Raw genomic sequence first — 20,249 nt, forward strand, 5'->3', positions numbered from 1 at the left:
AAAAGTATCGGATTTAATTTGTTAGTAAAAAAAACCTAAACTTTTTTTATTTGCACAGTTACTAAAAGTAGGTCTTATAAAAGATGACACAGATATATGAACTGATGTTAGAATGGACAATATGTACTTTTTATGTACTGGTAGGCCAGTAGTTAAGTGCTATAGATATTAACACTGTAGTATTTGATTGATGTTAGTTCATTATTTAATGTTTTATAGTAATGTGCACTAATGGCAAAAATAATGTAATAATAAAATAATTATTTAATCCACAATAGTAAATTTTGCAGAACATTTTTTAATATTCATTTTATATTTCATTAATTTTTTAATGATAAACTGTCTAAAAAAAACTAAGAGTAAGTTTAAAAACTAATTTTATGAGTTATCAGTTAAAAAACAGAATGAATGAATTGTGAAATATATTGTATACTATATTTTTTATACCAGAATTACAAGTTGAAGGTTGAAAGAAAGAAAATTTCTGATTTTCTGGGAGTTCTTGGAAAATATACTTTAATGTAAACAATTTAATTTTGCTAAATTAGCAAGGTCAAGTGCATCTTTATTTTAAACAGAAGAATGTCTACAATAAGGTCTAAATTGTTTGATGAAAGTAATGCAACTGTTCGGTGTAATAATCAACAATTTAAAATAAAAGGTGAGGAAATAAAGAAAGTGCAAAAATAAGGCCAGGAGAAGGTGAATATATGATATGAGATCCATATTCATGTTTCATATTTCAATTCAACCTGAAAAGATTCCACGAAAATCCTGCAATATGAAACCAAGATTCACGATGTTTTATCTCCTAGCTTTAAGAAGTCTAATCTAATACGACATTTGCTTTTAGTGCAAACACATCTGCATAACAAACGGTCGTTATAGCACGTCACCTGATCCTCGGTATTGCCCGTCACATGATCTTTCTACTCACAGCGTTTAATTGACCCTTGATGCACCGTGCACAGTCGCGGATGTCTTGTGTAATTTTAGTATTATTTTGATTGGATTAGTAGGATTAATTGGCACAGGTGTGAGGTCTTTGGAGGTTGGTATGGATTCACACATTGGGTCTGAATCTATCAGCAGGGATGGTCACTACGTGAAGGTATCCATCAATATAGGTACAGTAGCATAGACGTTAATAAGTGTACTAACTAATCATCAGAGACAGCCTCTACAGTAGCACAAAAGTGAATAATTAGATACTCATACCAAAGGGAATATAACGTGTGATACAGTAGCAGTGTTTAAAAATGTGTGGATGCCTTGGTTGGGTTAGTCTGGGCTCCAGACGGAGTTTTGTCTTAATATTAGTAAAAATATAATTATCTTTGCACATATGGCGTTTCATACGTGTATTACTTGAGCAGACAAAAATCGACGTGTGTAATGACATAAAAAAGACAATAAATAGGCCTACAGACTTGGAGCAAGTCTATGGTTGGGTTTGACATTACCATTAAAAACAATTTACTGTAAAATATTCTTAAAAAGATTGGCCTTACGTTACTAATATTAAACAAATTATAATAATTTTTTTGATAGCCTAAAGTAAATTAGCAAAAGATTTTAAAATGAATATGGTGGAAACCCCTGAAAACGCAATGTTATTTTTGTTTTTTACACTTGGTTGGTCACAACTATGTCATCTCTGCAAAACGGGTTCCATTAAAAAAAATTAAAAATACGCAATAAATACATTCAATTTATACTACCAATCATACATACAAACAACTTTTTTTCAACATTCTAATTACATTTCCTACCTGTACACATATTCCTACCCCCAAGTAATGCGCAACCTTCAACATTCATGGTATGGTAAAAAAACAATTTTCTGCTAGTTTTATTGTACATTGTATGTTGCCATAAGCCATGCTCCAAGCTAAAGATAATGACATTCCTATTTAATGTGATTACATGTGCATAGATGCTGAAGGTGACAACACATTTATGGAATCAGTCTGTCAATCTAGCCTAAAGTATAAGTAGCATGGAACACATCAGATGTTGATTGCCTTAAGTGGTCTACAAATGATCTTAACACTAGATGGCTATAAATCGTATAGCTATATACTGTACCCGGGCTATATATAAGTGGTCTTATATAAAACCATTAATTATATATAAAACCATTGGTTATATCAGAAAGTTGTACAACTCGCTGGTTATATTATAATGTTTTATAACACACCTGCTTATATTCTTGCAATTTGATTGAGTAAATTACGCACCACGTGCCATTCGGTATTAGTTCTACCTAACGAAAAAGTGATATCTAATGGTGATAATTTTACCATGTGACATTGTTGATTGTGTTCGAAAATCAACAGGGAGCACTGCCTTTTAAATATCCCAGCTTTCCGGCCTAGCCTTTCGTCAATGAGATATGGTGGATACATTTAATCAAGTTTATATTAGAGCAATAAATGATGAAAGTTTTGTTTCGTTGAATGGAGAGAATAAAAAATAGTAAAATTTAAGACATGGTACCGTTTTAAAATATTTACATTTTTGGAAGGCAATAAATGGATTATCGCAATTTCTAGAATTTATTTTTTCTCAATAAAGTGTTGGCATTATCCTAAAGTCATGGGTTTAACAGCTATGTATAGCATGCTGACAAAAGCATTACGTAGGTGGCTAACCATTTGTAATCAAAACACATTATTTCAATTTACATAAAATTTTGATCCATCATTTTAAAAAGGAAAAAAAATAAATAAAAAAATTACAATTATTGATTTTCATCAGAATGAGGTGCATACAACCAACTGATAACCATAACATCTGCTAAAGTTCAAATGAAAAATATGTTGGTAGTTAACTTTTTCGACAAAATGGAGCCATACAAATATGATATAGAGCCTATATGATCTCTATTTAGTATGACTTGCAAATGACCGGTAAATTACCTAATCATTATTTGATGGTAACAGCATTTGAAAGCATTTGATTTAGGATTCATTTTGTTGTTTTGCCCCAGAAGACTTGATGACTAACATGACATCGTAACATTAAGGATAATGTAAAACGGCCTCAACTAATAAATCAAAGATGTTGCCGAAACAATTTGTCTGTGAGGTCAGCGTTGGGTCATCGTTTTCATCTGGTGATGAAATATAGGGACTGTGTTAAGTAAGTCAAGGAGAACATTGATGGGCTTTGGAAAATGGTCAATCAAGAATAAGATGAATCTTGAATAGATTAAATTGTTTAATTGCAGATGGAAAACCACAAACTAAGTTTTGAATGGTCACAAGATCAAGCTAAAAACAAAGCAATCAAGATATGCATAGGATCCCTGGTTTAGCTCATAATATACTGTAGCTACTCACTCTATAATTATAAATATAATAATTTACAACCATACTTGCTTAGAGTGTATGACACTGAACCCACTGAAAGTGTCTATTGATCCAATCCACAAGACACTGAAAGTGTCTGTTAAAGCATTCACAAGACACTGAAAGTAAGTGTCTATTGATCCAATCCACAAGACACTGAAAGTATCTGTTAAAGCATGCACAAGACACTGAAAATAAGTGTCTATTGAACCAATCCACAAGACACTGAAAGTAAGTGTCTATTGATCCAATCCACAAGACACTGAAAGTAAGTGTCTATTGAACCAATCCATAAGACACTGAAAGTAAGTGTCTATTGAACCAATCCACAAGACACTGAAAGTATCTGTTAAAGCATGCACAAGACACTGAAAGTAAGTGTCTATTGAACCAATCCACAAGACACTGAAAGTAAGTGTCTATTGAACCAATCCACAAGACACTGAAAGTAAGTGTCTATTGAACCAATCCACAAGACACTGAAAGTGTCTGTTAAAGCATGCACAAGACACTGAAAGTAAGTGTCTATTGAACCAATCCACAAGACACTGAAAGTAAGTGTCTATTGAACCAATCCACAAGACACTGAAAGTAAGTGTCTATTGAACCAATCCACAAGACACTGAAAGTATCTGTTAAAGCATGCACAAGACACTGAAAGTAAGTGTCTATTGAACCAATCCACAAGACACTGAAAGTATCTGTTAAAGCATGCACAAGACACTGAAAGTAAGTGTCTATTGATCCAATCCACAAGACACTTACTTAAAGTGTATGACACTGAACCCACTGAAAGTGTATGTTGATCCAATCCACAAAACAATCCACAAGACACTGAAAATGTCTGTTGATTCAATCCACAAGACACTGAAAGGGTCTGTTGATTCAATCCACAAGACACTTAATTTATATGTATGACATTGAACCAATCCACAAAACACTGAAAGTGTATGTTGATCCAAATCCACAAGACTCTTACTTAAAGTGTATGACACTGAACCAATCCACAAGACACTGAAAGTGTTTGTTGATCCAATCCACAAGACACTGAAAGTGTCTGTTGATCCAATCCACAAGACACTTACTGACAGTGTTTTTGACTGATGATTCAATTCAATATCTATAAATTTGAAAGAGATTTAAATTAATTTAGATTGAGGTATATCTCTTCAATTAGAAATAAAGAACCAATTATGATATTAAAATTCTGTTTTACATATTGAACCAATTAAACAAGAAATATTTCTTACAAAAAACACTGCTCGACATTTTAAAATTATTCATTGTTCTTTTGATTAATATTAAAAAGATGTCCTTTAATCGCAAAGATACATACAAATCCCAGATATTTCTTTAATTATGAATCACATGCCCATAAAAAACTTTAAATAGAAATTCTGATTAAACAATATTCACTGTTTAACACATATCTGAAACCATATCATCAACTTCGCATTGAAATTCAATATTCTACAATTTATTTGAATCATGTATTTCACAGGTAATATTACAGTACCATAACCTCTCATTCTGCATATCCAAATCCCCGAGATGAAAAGTAAATAAAATAGAAACAAGCGTTTAAGACCAGGTAAATATAGCGAGAACAATAAAATGTTTACCTTGCACTTTTAGTGTTTACAAAAAGCTTATAACACCTGTGTTAAAGGAGGCTCAATGCCCTCTTGTAACTTATTGGCGCACCTCAATGGAATTGGTGTCTATTGTTCACAAATACCTTTCAATTGTACAACCAGCTTCAAGTTCTATACTTAGTTCTATACTTTCTTTAAATAAATAAGATTTGCTTTTGTGTAAGGTTTACTTTCAAATTTCAGGTACTATTTCAAAAGTTATAAATGTAGGGTATAAAGTGGAAAATAAAATTCAGTTGAATGTACTTATGTACTGAAAGATAGAATGTTCTATTTGAAAAGTAAATTGTAATTGACTTGTGGTTATATGTGTTTATAATGTACAAGAGCCATGTGACTTATTAACTATCTGTTTCTGCGACCCTAATTTTGCAACCTCCTTTAAGTGTTTTTTACACCGGCTGCGGCTTGACTTCGGCAAATAAATTGATTTTTTTTTGCATGATGCTCCATGTGGCTACGCGCGCATAGCTATTGGTGTAGCCGTGTGATCATGAAAACGAAATATTGGTGTTTGATTTTATTTGCCTGCAGTAAGACTGGAGCAGTTATAAAATAACCCTTGTCGCGGTTTATGGAATCCACAGTTTGTATAATGGGAGACTAAAAAGTTATACTATAATTATTTTAAATAATTTTTGTAACAATTTCACTAGTACAAAGATGAAATTAAAATAGTAGGCCTATAATTGTTTTAGAGGTTTTTCATAAGCCGCATTTTTGTAACTTTTTTAATTATTTAATTTTGTTTTTAAAGTATATTACATATTACTGTCAACATTACACTCTAAACTGTATAAAGACAAAAAACAAAAAACATTTTATTTTACATGCACCTGGTTCCACTTCACTGGCAGTTATATAGCACTCGTCATATCCAATTAAATAGTAAAAATGATTCAACAGATTAAACAAACTGTTATTTGAAGCAGACTAGACAAATTAAGATCCTCACAATTGGTTATAGATGTCCTGAACAATCTTTTCAAATAGATTTTAATTAGGTGGCTAAGCTGGGAAACACTTGAAACAAGCTGGGATGAGATTACAGTAATTAAATACTATTTAATTAAAACTTAGGAATTCCTACTATTATTATATAATGCTTAAGTACATGAGCTCAAGTATGTTACTCACTCAGTAGGATTAAAAGCAAATAGTTCAACATTGGATTTAACAATACAACATACAGTACTAACATCTGCTTATGTTTTTATTTTATAAAAAAAACAGGAAGGTACTTGATACAAGGCTAAATTAGTATTATTAAAATATAACATATGTGCCATTTATATAACTAATTAAGCACAATTTATGGCCTGCAGCAAAGAAATAGGATGGGAAACAATAATATATTAATATTATATTATATAAAATTAATCTGTGCATGCGTACAGTATATAAGTCCAGTACTTTACACTGTGAGCTAGTGTGTGGCCGAGCGGTTAAGACAGTGGGACCGTCATTACGTAGCCATAACATCGGCAAGGGTTTGAGACTCACTCAGTCCATGGCTCTGGTGTACACATCTAGCTCTTGTGCACTTTAAAGTATTTAGTACAGTTCATTTTTAAAGACATGTAGGGGGTTACCCCGGATTACTAGAACAGTACATCAACCATGGTTGAGTAACGTCATCTTTCAGCTACTTTTCAGAAAGGAAATCTTTTTAATGTTTGCATGCTGGAACAGTTTCTTTTTAAAATCATTTCTATGGCACTCCCAACATTTTTGGAAGAATATTGCGAGAGGTAAAAACACTCCCATGATGGAATGAAGTTCCGGGGTGACTGCCCCGGTGACTTATTAAGTAAGTTTATAAGTTATTTAAAATGTATACACCAGGTGTGGTGCAAGATTGGTAAATGAAGTTCTCATTAATAACTCTATTGAAAAAAACAAATAAATGCCTAGAATCATAAATACTTATATTGGAGTTGAAAAATGGGCACCAAGTCAAAGGCATGATTCAACATAATGATTTGTTTTGGTGTCAAAAAATGAATATTAACTTATCTTTATATTTGATTTGTTGTGCAGTAGGATGGATGAAAAATGGGAAACCAGGTATCTAATACTGTAATATAATTTGTATTTTAAAAGATGCAATTTTCACTATAGTGGGATTTATTTTGCAGATGTCAAAATCAGCGGGCATCACAATGTATACTGTATTCAAAACGCACTCAAGAATTAGGATATGAATATAAACAGTAGTAAAATACTCAACTTTAACATGTCAATATAATGTCATATGGTACATGTTACATTGAAAACATAGCAATTTGTACCATACTGTATATGTAGGCAATATAGTAAACCAGAGAACATCTATGTACAGTAAGTACAGTAGTGAAGAGGTATACAAATATAAACAGTAATAAAGTCACCAAAAATGGATCTTATTTATAGAAAAAAAAAGAAACATATCCAATCCAAGCACAAATAGGGATTACATTATAAATACTGTATGGCCAACAATGAAATCGGGCAATTAATTTAAAATATACCAAAATCTATCTACCTAACACTAATATCAATGCACCAATCGATATGCGCATAGCGGCGTGAAATCGAAAAATTGATATTAGATTTGATTTGCCGCCGCCGGACCAGAACCGTGCTGGAACAGGTGTGAAAGAACCCTTAACCATAGAGAAACAAAAATTGTTGATCTATGATCTAGCCCATGGTATAGTAATCTCTCCACTTACAAAAAACTAAGGACATCACACAAGTATTACAGTAGTAAGCGTACAAGGACGTCCTAACAAAATAATTTACTAAACATTATTATACATCATTAAATGATATTTAATAATTCAATAGTATTTAGTGTAATGATTTAAAAATGGTAATTTACATATAATGAAATAATTTGCATAATAACATAAGTCATGTGCGTGGGTTGTTAATAAATTTGAAATCCAAAGACAAAGACAATTTTTCTTTGTGTCTGAATTAAAAAATGAGTCATCAAGAGCCCACTAATGTTTTTTTAACTGTCATCTTTAAGTTATTATATTGGAACACTTGTCTAATAAGAAGGTACACTTTAGTCTGAGTATAAAGAACACACTTAAAGGAATGCTCAGTCTGAATTGAGGAAACTTCAAACTAACAAAGGAAAACATTGAGGCTTAAAAAAATTTTGGTGTAAACAGAAGAAAAAAAGAATCATAAAAAAAGCAAATCAAATTAAAGTGTAAAGATAAATTACTTTCATTTTTAGTTTGTTTGATTGGACTATTATTATTTTATCATAATATATATAATAATATTTTTACACCTTATAGTTTTTTAAGTTTAAAAAAATGAAAAACTGACAGATGAAAGTAAGAAATTTAAATCAATTTTAAAATATATTATGACCTGGAACATTCAGTACACTACATAGGAAATGTTTAAATTATTCTAAATCCATTTTCAGGTCATATTCATCAAGTGCCAAGCTATCATCATTAACAGGTTATTTATACTGCAAGTTATCATGACGAGTAGTACTGCTATCATTTCATATCCGGAGACTATTGACATAATACAATACAGGAAAGAGGATGATTCGGTTCATCCCACGTTTTATAGTTTTAGGGCATGTACATTTTTCCTAATCTGACTGAGACATATCCATGTGATCTACCATAATTTTTGTTAGTAATGTGAAAAAATAAAAAAGGTTTTATCATATTCATATAATCTAAGCAACAGAATTTAGAAAAAAGGGAGAAAACACAATTAGTATTTTGTACAATTTTTCTGCTTTTTCTGAAAAAACATAATATACTGTATGGGTGCTTACCGTACATATACATGGCAGCAGAAACAGTCCATATACATACAGTAGTTATGGAAATGGGAGGCCATTTTAAGAACAAAAAACTGTGAGGCTTTGATTGAAAGTGTTGCATAGTAATAACTAGTAATACTGTAAATATAATATAACATTTATATTGCAGCAATTCAAAAGACGGATTGAAGATACTTTGCTGTACAGATAAGTTTTTAATTAATTTAAAAGAATTGAAAGTTGATGTTTGAGAAAATGTGGGAGTCCGTACAAGGAGGATGTAACAAAGAAAAGGTGCGTAAGACTTTAAAACTTAGTATGGAAACATGGCAATAATAGCAATGGCTACACTGACAAAAAAAGTGTGTTGTACCCAAATATGGTAGTGATATGCCCAGATATGATACTGATAATGATATGACATCATTGTCCATATAGGCACATCACATTTTTTTGTCTCATAAGGTTTGATAGACAGAGCTTTAGAGGAACACAGGTGATAAGATGAAACATATCTAGTAACATTTGGATGAGACTTCAATCTGTATCATTTGAAAGACAAGCCACGAATTCAAGTTTCACTCATTATCAGTTGCATACAGAGTTTATTTTTTGAATAAAAATAACATTTAAATCCCTCAATCTCATATTCAGGAAACCAAACGTAAACTATAAAAAAAAAGTACTTTTAAGAACTTTAAAAAGTTGACAATATAATCCGCTAAAAATCAATCAAGTTTAGAAATTGCCGAGCATTCAGTTAGTTGACAATACTGTACTGAGAGTAAATGGCAAGAGAACAAATGTATAAATTATATAGAATTATATCCTATTTATGTGTATTGTGTTTATTATATCCCTATTATGGTAATACAATAGACTCACTACTATGTCATTAACTATGTTTTTAAGAAATCATTATACTTTAAATAATTATAAAGGCGTTCTCTGTGAAATCTGTTAACAATTTGTGAAAATAAAGGTACAATAATTCAACAAAGATAGTAAAGTAACATGTTTCCACCCTCTAATCAATTGTTATTTACTATTATTTCCTCACACACACAGAAACCTTCATGAAGTTGATTTTGTTTGTTCATGAAACTTTTTTTTTTAATTATTACTAATTATATTTTCTTTAAACTTTTTCCCAGCATTAAATATTTAGAAACTTACTATTTTTCTGCTTTCTATGGAACTTTTGGACCTCAAGAAACATTTGGGAAAGTTTCCGGTTTTTAGAAAGTCCAGTATTGGGAGAACCAACTGTACATAGGCCAAGTTTTTTTGGTAAGACCTAAGAAAAATTATAGATTGATCAGAAACAAGCAAACAATTGTAGAAAACACAATACGATACTATGAAAATTCAATCAAATTATGGATTAATTTATATAAATGGAGGCACTGAATACCAAGAAACCTTTGAAAAAACATGATAATTATGGTCAAATAAATAATTCACACAATAAAAGACTAAATTTGTGGATCTCCTTCGCAACCATTACAACGCAGAATACCTGAATGTTTCACGATAAACCATCAGACTACCAAGTTTTATATTTACTACTGAAATTATCCATCAAGACCATTAAAATTAATTAAATTAATTAAAATTCATTATAGCAAATTGAGAACTAATGAAAGCAGGTCCAAGGTTTACAAACATTGTTATTTTGTTGAGGCAGTTGAACATTCTGAGTCATTGGGTAAATAATCATACTTGAATCCTGCAGATTTGTCAAACAAACAAATTCATTTTCATTCATTTTGAATAAATCAATCAAAACAAACATTTAATGATTGACTTCTTATATTTGTTTGTTTATGGCTAGACACTGTTGGCGCTCATCAAACGAGTATCAAATATCCTCTTATTAATTTCAACTTTGTTAGTCTTTTTAATTGATAATTACGTTCATAATAACTCAACACTATTTATATAGTTACGAATTGTTTTCAATTTAAATCTTGAGCAAATAATTTTAATTGACATTAAAAATCTGTAGCTGCAGAACGTATTCTATTTCGCTTTCTAATTTCTATTAGGTTATTGGTGGAAGCTAACTGTAATGCTTGGTTTCTACAAGAGACGCAATACAACAACGTAATGTAACGATGAACTGTTCCTTGTCATGGTCAACTCGCTTACGTTTTGTCTAGTTCCTTGCGTTGCGTCCTAGTGGGAACCAAGCTTTAGGGGTGCTGTCTAGGTCCTTGCGTTGGGTCCTAGCGGGAACCAAGCTTTAGGGGTGCTGTCTAGATCCTTGCGTTGCGTCCTAGCTGGAACCAAGCTTTAGGGGTGCTGTCTAGATCCTTACGTTGCATCCTAGTGAGAACCAAGCATTAGGGGTGCTGGTAAACATCCTTACAGGGGCTTAATTACAACTAAATTCTAACAATTAAATTGTTATATAATTTCAATACCAAGTTTAATTACAAAAAGTAAGGTACACGTTTTGGTATTAAATGATAAAATAATACAGCTAATTACGGATGCTTAATTACCTCCTCATTGTATTAGATAAATAATTTTGCTCCAATTGTATAATTACTGTATATTAGTTTTGCTTCCCAATATCTATTGAATATCCTATGAAAACTAAAACTTGTTTAACAAAGACCACACCTAATATCACTTGTAGGCATCCTCTATTTTAAGACACTTTCAAGTTTCATACCATTTTCAAACCCTCTGCAGACAAGTTTTGTACATTGTACACCTATTATGGTTCTAATAATAGTATAGAGGACAGCAGACAATGCAAACATTCTAAGCAAGTAAATGTTATCAAAATAAAATTAATATGTATTACAAATTAACGCCTAACCAAGTTGTTGAAATGAAATTCCCCAAATAGGAAAATCTAAGCAGGGGTTAGCTTTCAACAAAAGATGTTGGAATAATTGGAAAATGATCATCTTTTCATACTTAAGTCTATGTGGGTGGCAATAAAAATGGACAAACAATCCTTAAGTATGAAATGAGTAATACTTCTGTTTATACCTTTCCTCAATCAATTCATTTTCAATGTGCTAATTGATCAAGTTTATTAACACAGTCAAAATGTAATAGAGATCTTTTTTGTTTTTCTGTTTTACTTCCTTGGGCCTTTTTCTGCTTTGAAAACTAGTTGAGATTGAATAAGTTACCACATTTTCTTGTGAAATAATGACATTTAGAAATAGGCTTAACTACTAAATGGCATTCTTAATATATAAGTTAAATTACTGAATAAAATATCTTTTATTTAGCCTGACATTTTCTTACCATTGTCTGACATTTGAAAGATTAATTGTTCCTATTTTATTTTCTGGTGCGCAAGATCTTAGTTTCATAAGCTTGAGACTATGACAAGTAATTCTAAAGTTAAACTTAGCATTTCCTTAATGGCATTAGAGATCAGTTGATTGTGTGCAGGTGGTATCCAAGCAGTGGCGTATCCAGTAGGGGGCCGGGGGGCCCGGGCCCCCCTGATTTCGTTTCCGTCGGCGCATCATCGCAGCCGTGGGCAAACAAAGGTGCCGGGGAAAAAAATTAACTATTTATTCTGATAATAATTGAACTGTAAACATAATTCTTTTGAGTGTTTGTTTATTTACATATCATATACTCATTGATCCCTTCAGATCAACTATTTTTTATTTTCATTACATCTAACGAAACACGTAAAAAATGTGTAGCACGTACATACGGCCGTACGCGGTAGATTGTTTTCTCAAAAGTCTTTGACCTTACCCTAAAACCTTATTTTTGCATGCAGTTGAGCCTCTCATGACCTGGGATTTGTATGTCTTCCTACGCTAAGAGATTATATAGTTCCACATGCCATGTGCTTTTTTGTCTAAGATATATTTATTATAAGTGCCAAAAACCCGGTTTTTTTTCTCGATATGAGGCCTTTATTATTCAAAATTTTTAGAAAAAGCACATATACCATAAAAAATATCCATGTATTTCATTTTTGGAACAGAATATTCCGTGAGGCTCAACTACAAAACCACCATTTTGTGATATGATGTCATCGTAAGCCAATTAAAGCTGAGCTTTCTCGCGATTGGCATTGCTTACGGTTGAATGATTTAGGATTCTAGCTGATTTGATTGGTGGATGCGAATCACCCGCAGCGGAATGTTTTCTCTCGCGCGTGTAACATGAATCTCTCTAATCGATACTACACAAAGTTAGAGCAATGAATTTGTCCGAATTCCGTTAAGTAAACAACTTTATATATTTTATAAGCATTTAATAACATGTTTTATTGATATTTCCAATGGTGATATATAAAATAAATTACTAAAAAACGTAATTATATGTAATTATTTTAACTAAAAATGGCGTAGTTAATAGAATTTTTGACTGAGGCCGCAAATTGTTTTACTTCTTTCGTGGCTAAAAACGATCATTTTCGGCGATGTTTTAGACCCTATATTTCGAAAACTACAAATCAGATTTTCCTAATTCTTTCTTTATTGTAATATGAATACAACATACTAACAGATAATGTTGGTTTGGTTTTAATTTTGCATCGTTATCCCATATAAGACAATATGACTATGTAATCCTAGAACATATATTGATCAGAGACGTCGTGTATGTACAGACTGACACCAATTTTGTCGGCAAATTGGCAATTCCCGGCCCCCCCAACTTCAAAATCCTGGATACGCCACTGTATCCAAGAGGTATTAAAGTTCGGTCCAAGCTATAGTACTTGGTAGAAACCACAACATTTTATAAGAAACTGTACAAAAAACATGATTTCAAGACAATTTGACTAAATAGTATATAATATTTTTTCCAATCCAATGTTTGGATAGGTAGGCCTATAACATATTTTATACCTACTGTACATGGTCAAAATAAATAGACATTAGACACGTTTTTGGTTAAAATTAACCATTTCTTTTGCCTTTTTTTAATAAGTGAAATCATTATTTTTGTTGATTTTTTTTCTACAGAAGTGAATAACTTTATTAAAACTGCCAAATGGCCTATTCAAAGTCTGATTTTATTAATCTTTATTTTGTGGGAACAATACATCTTTAATAAATATGAGTAAATATGGCAAACTACAATTTCATTAACCACAGTCATACAATCAGTAGAGATTCAAGGCTTTCTTCTGCTGGTGGACAACAAGTCTTCTCTTAGTTTAAAGGCCAGATGCGGGGCAAAACATTTCTATTGATCATACATTCCAATAATTATCGATCTATAGTTTCCCCTATGTTTCATAATTTTTGGGATTTCATTTGTTGTTACACGAGCTTGTTGAAAATAAGCACTTTTCTAGATCAAATTACACAGTAAAATTTATATTCTTTTGTACACAAATTGACTAAATATAGGTTATATAATTTTACATTTCTGGTATTTTTATTCAACTTCAGATTTTTGTTTTCATGCTATAGCAAAAATTATCCACCGTATATCCATCTTTTTTCACCTTCTAGGGAGTCACCAGACATGTTATTACATGGTTAAACTACCTAACTCCTGAAAAAAAGTCTTCCTGGTTTTTATAGCAGAATTTTGCCAAATTTTGTATTTGACTATATTAAAGGAAATTCATGTTTTTCGTCTTGATTTCTGTTACAAATATTTGATTTAAGTACAATTAACCAGATATTATATATAAAATTCATGCCTGTACCCAAGCTTTAACTTCCTTAGTCCCGGTCATTAGCAATGTTTGGGACCTTAGGAGGAGAAGTGGGGTTGGATTTCGGGAACACATAATGTAGTAAGCAACTAGGGATATTGATTTCAAAACTATTGTTGGAAGGGCATTTTCTTACACTGCATTGCATCTATAGTGAAAACCACACTTCAGGCCTTGATGTGCTTTTAAATGTATAAAGCGCAAAAATAAATATCAATCTATTATTATCTTGGGTGTAAATATTAAATACAAAGAGAATTTAATTTTCAAATATAATATAAACTTTGAATTATCAATGTTCAATGTCTGTATTTGGAGTAACCGTCTTCCTTGGTACTGTATAATAACTTGTTTTTAGGGATTGTATGTCGATTATTGTTACAATCCATCAATAAATGCAGTTTCTCAGTAGCTATTTGTTGTGATAGGTATTTTATTTGGGGTTAACAAGCAGCTTGTTTCCCCACAAACTTTTCAGTAGTCAGTTCCTGATGATTGATTCTGAAGAATTGTTTATTTTCACACATTTTATAGCTTGTACCTCTTCAAAATTCCTTCCAAATTTGTCACCTGAGATTATTATCCCAGCCTGTTAAAGAGACTACATAATTCAAGTTCTTTCTTTTGTGTCATTAATTATTGACACCTGATTTCAATCAAATTCACACCTTAGATGAGGTAGATTAAATAGTAATCAACATATCTAGATGGAATGAAATACCTTTACTTACTAAAAGATCAAAATAAGATTAAAATAATAATTATTATCAAGATGATGACCAAATATGGAACAAATTTAAATAGTCTTGATGGATTTTGAATAGAGTAAAGGTTTATTATATTCTAAATAATCTAAAAAGAAAAAAAATGGATAAGTGCATTCCACATTATCATACACGTTAGACCCGCCAAAATGTGCAGTCCTTAATGAGGGTTGACTGCAGTGAAACAATATTTCTCTTCGTTTATTCACAGGAAAGGGTGCTTTAATAGGGATTTACCTGAATAGGGGTGTCCCAAAGCATGGGTTCACTTATTTCTTTAATTTTAAATGATGGAACATATGAGACAAAACATATCGCTATGAGGCAATACATTCAAATTTTTTCTAGTTCTGTTCTCTATATCTCCTTATTTTTAAATCTGATTTCTCTTTGTGCTTTAAACTGGATGAGGTTTCAAATTATCCAATTTAATCTTTACTTTTAGAGCTAATATGAAGAAAAAAAAAATGGGAAGAAATTATAAATTTCTTACTAAACCTACTGTATTATGCAATAAACAATATTTTTGTGTTATTTTGGGAAACAGCTAGTACAGTAGTAGACATTTCAAAAGCCTACCTACCGCGTGGGCAAAATATGCGCACTTTCAAATCCCCAAAAAGCCATTGTTAACTAACCCCTTGAACATCTCAGGTCAACATAATAACTCCCTTGAGGCATAAATCACCTGTATGCAATGGGATATACCATATTTAATGTTTTAAACATACCACAAAGCTGTCAATTATAATGTTTACCAGCTGGTAATGTGGAGGCTTACAAGTTGTAAGGTGTTGAAATTACACTCACCAATTATGTCATCAAATTGATGAAGGCTGGCATTTTTAAAAGGTCATAGGGCATCATGTGGCTTAAGAAAAAAAGGTAGGAAGTTCACTGAGAAAACATTCACAGATTTCTTAAAACATTTGTTTCTGATGACATTCCTCCTTAAAACCTGTGCTTAAACACCAATCGAAGTATAACCCATGTTCAAAGAAATTACCAGTAAATGATGGGTCTCCACAAAGGCCAAAGTGATAAAAACTGGATAAATATTAAATTTATTTGCAATTAGTGTAGAGACCACAAGACATACTATAAAACTGTTTGTGACATGCACAACAAAAAGTTTTAACCATGCAGGCAAAAAAGCTAGTAGTAGGAAACTTTAGAATTGGGATGTTGTCTGTGATGTTAAACCTCACAGTCACCTCATTACTAGTAATAATAGTTTCATTCTTTGGTATTAGGTCTCGCATAAAAGAACATAAAAACATTGTCAAATCACCTAACAAAACCCAAACTAAATTTTCTATATTTTAAATCCCTTTGAAAACAGATAATCATCAAGGTCGTTTGATAATCACTAATGATGGTTACAACTATTTCAAATTATAAACAGAAATAAAGGATATCAAATTAACAGCTATAACCAATGTACAAGTTTTGCTCTAATTTCTCTAGGCTATACAAATACTTGATTAGCCAATCAGAAGATAAGGTTAAATGTGGAATTGACCCTACTGAGCTTAACGCTTCCTACTCGTTTTGATGTTGAGAGAACGATTAGAACATTTCTCCTCTGGTTACAGAAGTCTAAGTCAAACACAATTTCCTTGATTCATGCGTGTTTAATGTATTAATTTCTTCAAACTATTTATCAGTTATAAATCCTAAGTTAACTTTTCAAACATAATTTAATACGTAATTTATATGGTTTCGGATTAAACAAGGTGTTTGATTGTCAAGCTGTACGTGGCACGGTTTAAGCATAGGGGACAACAACTTGATACCTGATCTGGGGTGCTATTGGCAATAAGCCACGACAATTATGTTCCTACATGTCAGAGCGACTAACTGAAAGTACAGAGACACACACTATAGGGTGCTTTCGATTTGCGGAAAGCGACGACCGACGACCTCACTAGGTCAGGTCAATCAATGTGGCGTCGGTCGTCGTCTGGACCTAGAAACCATCAAAACTGTGTTGAAGTCGGGAGCAAGGAAACACATCCCAATATACCTGTATGCCCCCAATGAATTAACATAATTTGATCGCCGATTTGTCCCTAATTATACTATCTAAATATTAAATACAATATTTAAATGTAGAACTCATGTACTGTATACTCCCTGTTATGTTACCATGAATTTGGTAAATTCATTTTGGATGCAAAGAAAAGATTCCCTGCTCTTCCTCTTTCCTATATGACAAAGACAAAGATATCCTGGCAAACTTGTGGGTGTTTAATGGTATGATTTGTTCTTTGTATACCAGCTTCCATAAGAACAAAATGTCCTGCAATTTTTTTATTTCAAAATTATTATTATTTGCCAATATTGAAGAGATCTAACACTATATTTTTATAAAAATATCAGTTTCTCCTTGTTGTTTTTATTTGTATTATGATGAAACAGCTATAGGACAAGGAAGAACAAACGTATATTCAGCTATCTACTCTATCAAACTATAGTTTGACAAAAAAAGTGTGATGTGCCTAAATATGGCAGTGATATGCCCAAATATGGTAGTGATATGACATCATCATGTCCATATTATGAGCATATCACATTTTTTTGTCACATAAAGTTTGATAGTGTAGACAGCGCTTTAAAGTCTTGCACGATTATGCCACTATTGGGGGAAAGCCTTGCAATACGGAAACTCCCAAATTATAAACAAAACATTCAATTTGCCAAGGGTATGTTTCAGCTTGAACAAATTCCGAGGTTTATAGCCATTTTTTCCCTATAATGATTGATTTCTTGGCACAATCCCAAATTTCTTGAACTATATTGACATTAGAAGAAAAAAAAGTTGTTGATCTAGAATGATATAATTCTTATTATCATTAGGAAATTAAATTTCAATAAGAAAAATGCTTAATTACATTATTTAAAGTTTACAAACCCAAGTGCAGAACTGCCTAATTTCCAATTGCCGATCAAATCATCATGCTAAGATGTGATCTGGTGGACATGAATTGTTGTAAAGGAAAAACATAGTACAAAAGGATAGGGTATCATCCCCAGTGTGTACAGTACTATCCTGATAGGTCCTCTGTAGCTGTACATACAGAAAGGGCCAATTGAACCTTGAGCAATGTTGGTTAATGTAACTATGTCATTTCCCAAAATCAATTAGACAGACAACAGCAAGTACAGATTGAAATGGACAAATCCAGAATCCCAAACAGATAAAAATGTTGTGGCAGGGTGGCCCAGGTTAATAAAAATGAATACAGTACTTACTGTATATACGAATGAACAAATTAAAAAAAAGTCACAAAACATGGAACCAAGATCAAGAAAAACTAAACAATTTAGTAAAGGAAAAGCATGCACACACATGGAAGGAAAGGGATCATTCCGTGTGCAGTGGTATCTGTAACTGTTATGTGCATAAAGCTGGCCGGGTGGATCTAGAAGTTCTTCGGGTTCTATAGAAAAAGGAATGTGCTTTCCACATGAAAGGATGTGCTTTCCAAATGAACACAAAAACAAGATGTTTGTCTTTTTAAATGCAATAGCCATGTACCTGAGGCTGACTTCATATAAAACATCAAATTCTATCTCAAAGTTATACAATTTAAGGGGGTCGGTTCTGGACCCCATGGACGTACCATGGACTGACCTACAATATATGTATACCTTTCATATAATTCAATAAAGAATTGAACAGTTGCCAAGAATGAATTACACAAATGTTTGATTGGAAATCAATTTCTTGTTCATCAATCTATAACTCTATATAATAACTCTAACAAATGGTATATTATTTTAATTCATAATTAATAGTTTTATCATGTTGAATAAACTTGAATACAGTTTACATCATGGTTTCATTCACATCACGTATTCAACTGTGAAAATGTAAATAGAGGATAACCTTGGCCTTGTCCTTAGTGTGATTTTTAGCATGATGTAATAGTACATTATAATGGTCACTGAATGTGTTTAAATAAGCTAATGTAATAAATATTAATAACACTAGACAAGGACTAATAAACTAGAATACAAAAAAAAAAAACATATTTTGTCATACAGTAGCTATAAGTGCTGTTTAACAATACTTTAAAAGGAAAATTAGAATTGAACATACCTTTCACCTGATAGTCTAGTGGTCTAATGGTCACTATTGGAATATTCTGCCTATATTATCAATCAGCCATATTTTGGGGAATATATCCATATTTTTTGTTTTGGTTCGTGTTCTGTTCAAGTGAACCTTTTCTCTGAAAATAAAAAATCCAAAAATATAGTACAAACAAAATTTAATATTAATATTAAATTTTGTTTAATATTAATGGTTTATTCAATTCATTTTTGTTATCTATAAATAACTAAATCTAAATTAAACCCAATTACAATAATAGCAATAATATACAGTACAAAGATCTGCCTGTCTATACTTTGTAGATAATTTTACTACAAAATTCATATGCATAACAGATATTTGGTTTTAGAATTGCTAATTGGAAATGCTAATATATATTTATTATATGAATTTAAAGTGATATCAAAGTTGACTGTCAGTAGTTTGATTGATGTTTGGATCTGTAATTGCAAATGCCAGACTGAGTTGGACGTCGATTAGTTCATGTCGATTACAGGTTCATTGTGTAAATTAAAACAAATAAAAATTATAATCTTAAAATAGAATAGGTAAAATTCTACCAAATATTAAAGCTTGAAAAATGAAATCTTTTGTGTAGACATTTTTTTTCAAATAATTCCAATATTTCCAATGTTGCTTTTTCACCTTAGACTTGATTAAAATGATTTTCAGAATTTACTAATGCGACAGAACAGAAAAAAAAACCTCAAAATACATGTATGCAAAAACTATTTTTTAATAAATTAATTCAGTAAAATTTATACACACAAACACCAGTGTACCGTACTGTTTGTGATTGGGCACATATCCAACACGAAAGTGTAATGACTCATAACAAAATTTCTTTCAAAATTAATAATTCTACATTAATAATGTTACTTCTGTATATCTAGATATTTGATATT

General features: G+C 31.6%; 1 long non-coding RNA gene across 1 annotated transcript in view; it reads right to left on the reverse strand.

Moving 5' to 3' along the window:
- LOC140061943 (uncharacterized) overlaps window positions 1–19,405 on the reverse strand; it is a 35,852-nt gene extending 16,447 nt beyond the window's left edge. Inside the window, exon 1 of the long non-coding RNA XR_011847449.1 lies at window positions 19,330–19,405. This is a non-coding gene — a long non-coding RNA (uncharacterized lncRNA). The remainder of the gene's footprint in view (window positions 1–19,329) is intronic.
- Between the last annotated feature and the right edge of the window lie 844 nt (window positions 19,406–20,249).

This window comes from Antedon mediterranea, chromosome 11 (assembly GCF_964355755.1).
Source record: "Antedon mediterranea chromosome 11, ecAntMedi1.1, whole genome shotgun sequence".
Lineage (NCBI taxonomy): Eukaryota > Metazoa > Echinodermata > Crinoidea > Comatulida > Antedonidae > Antedon > Antedon mediterranea.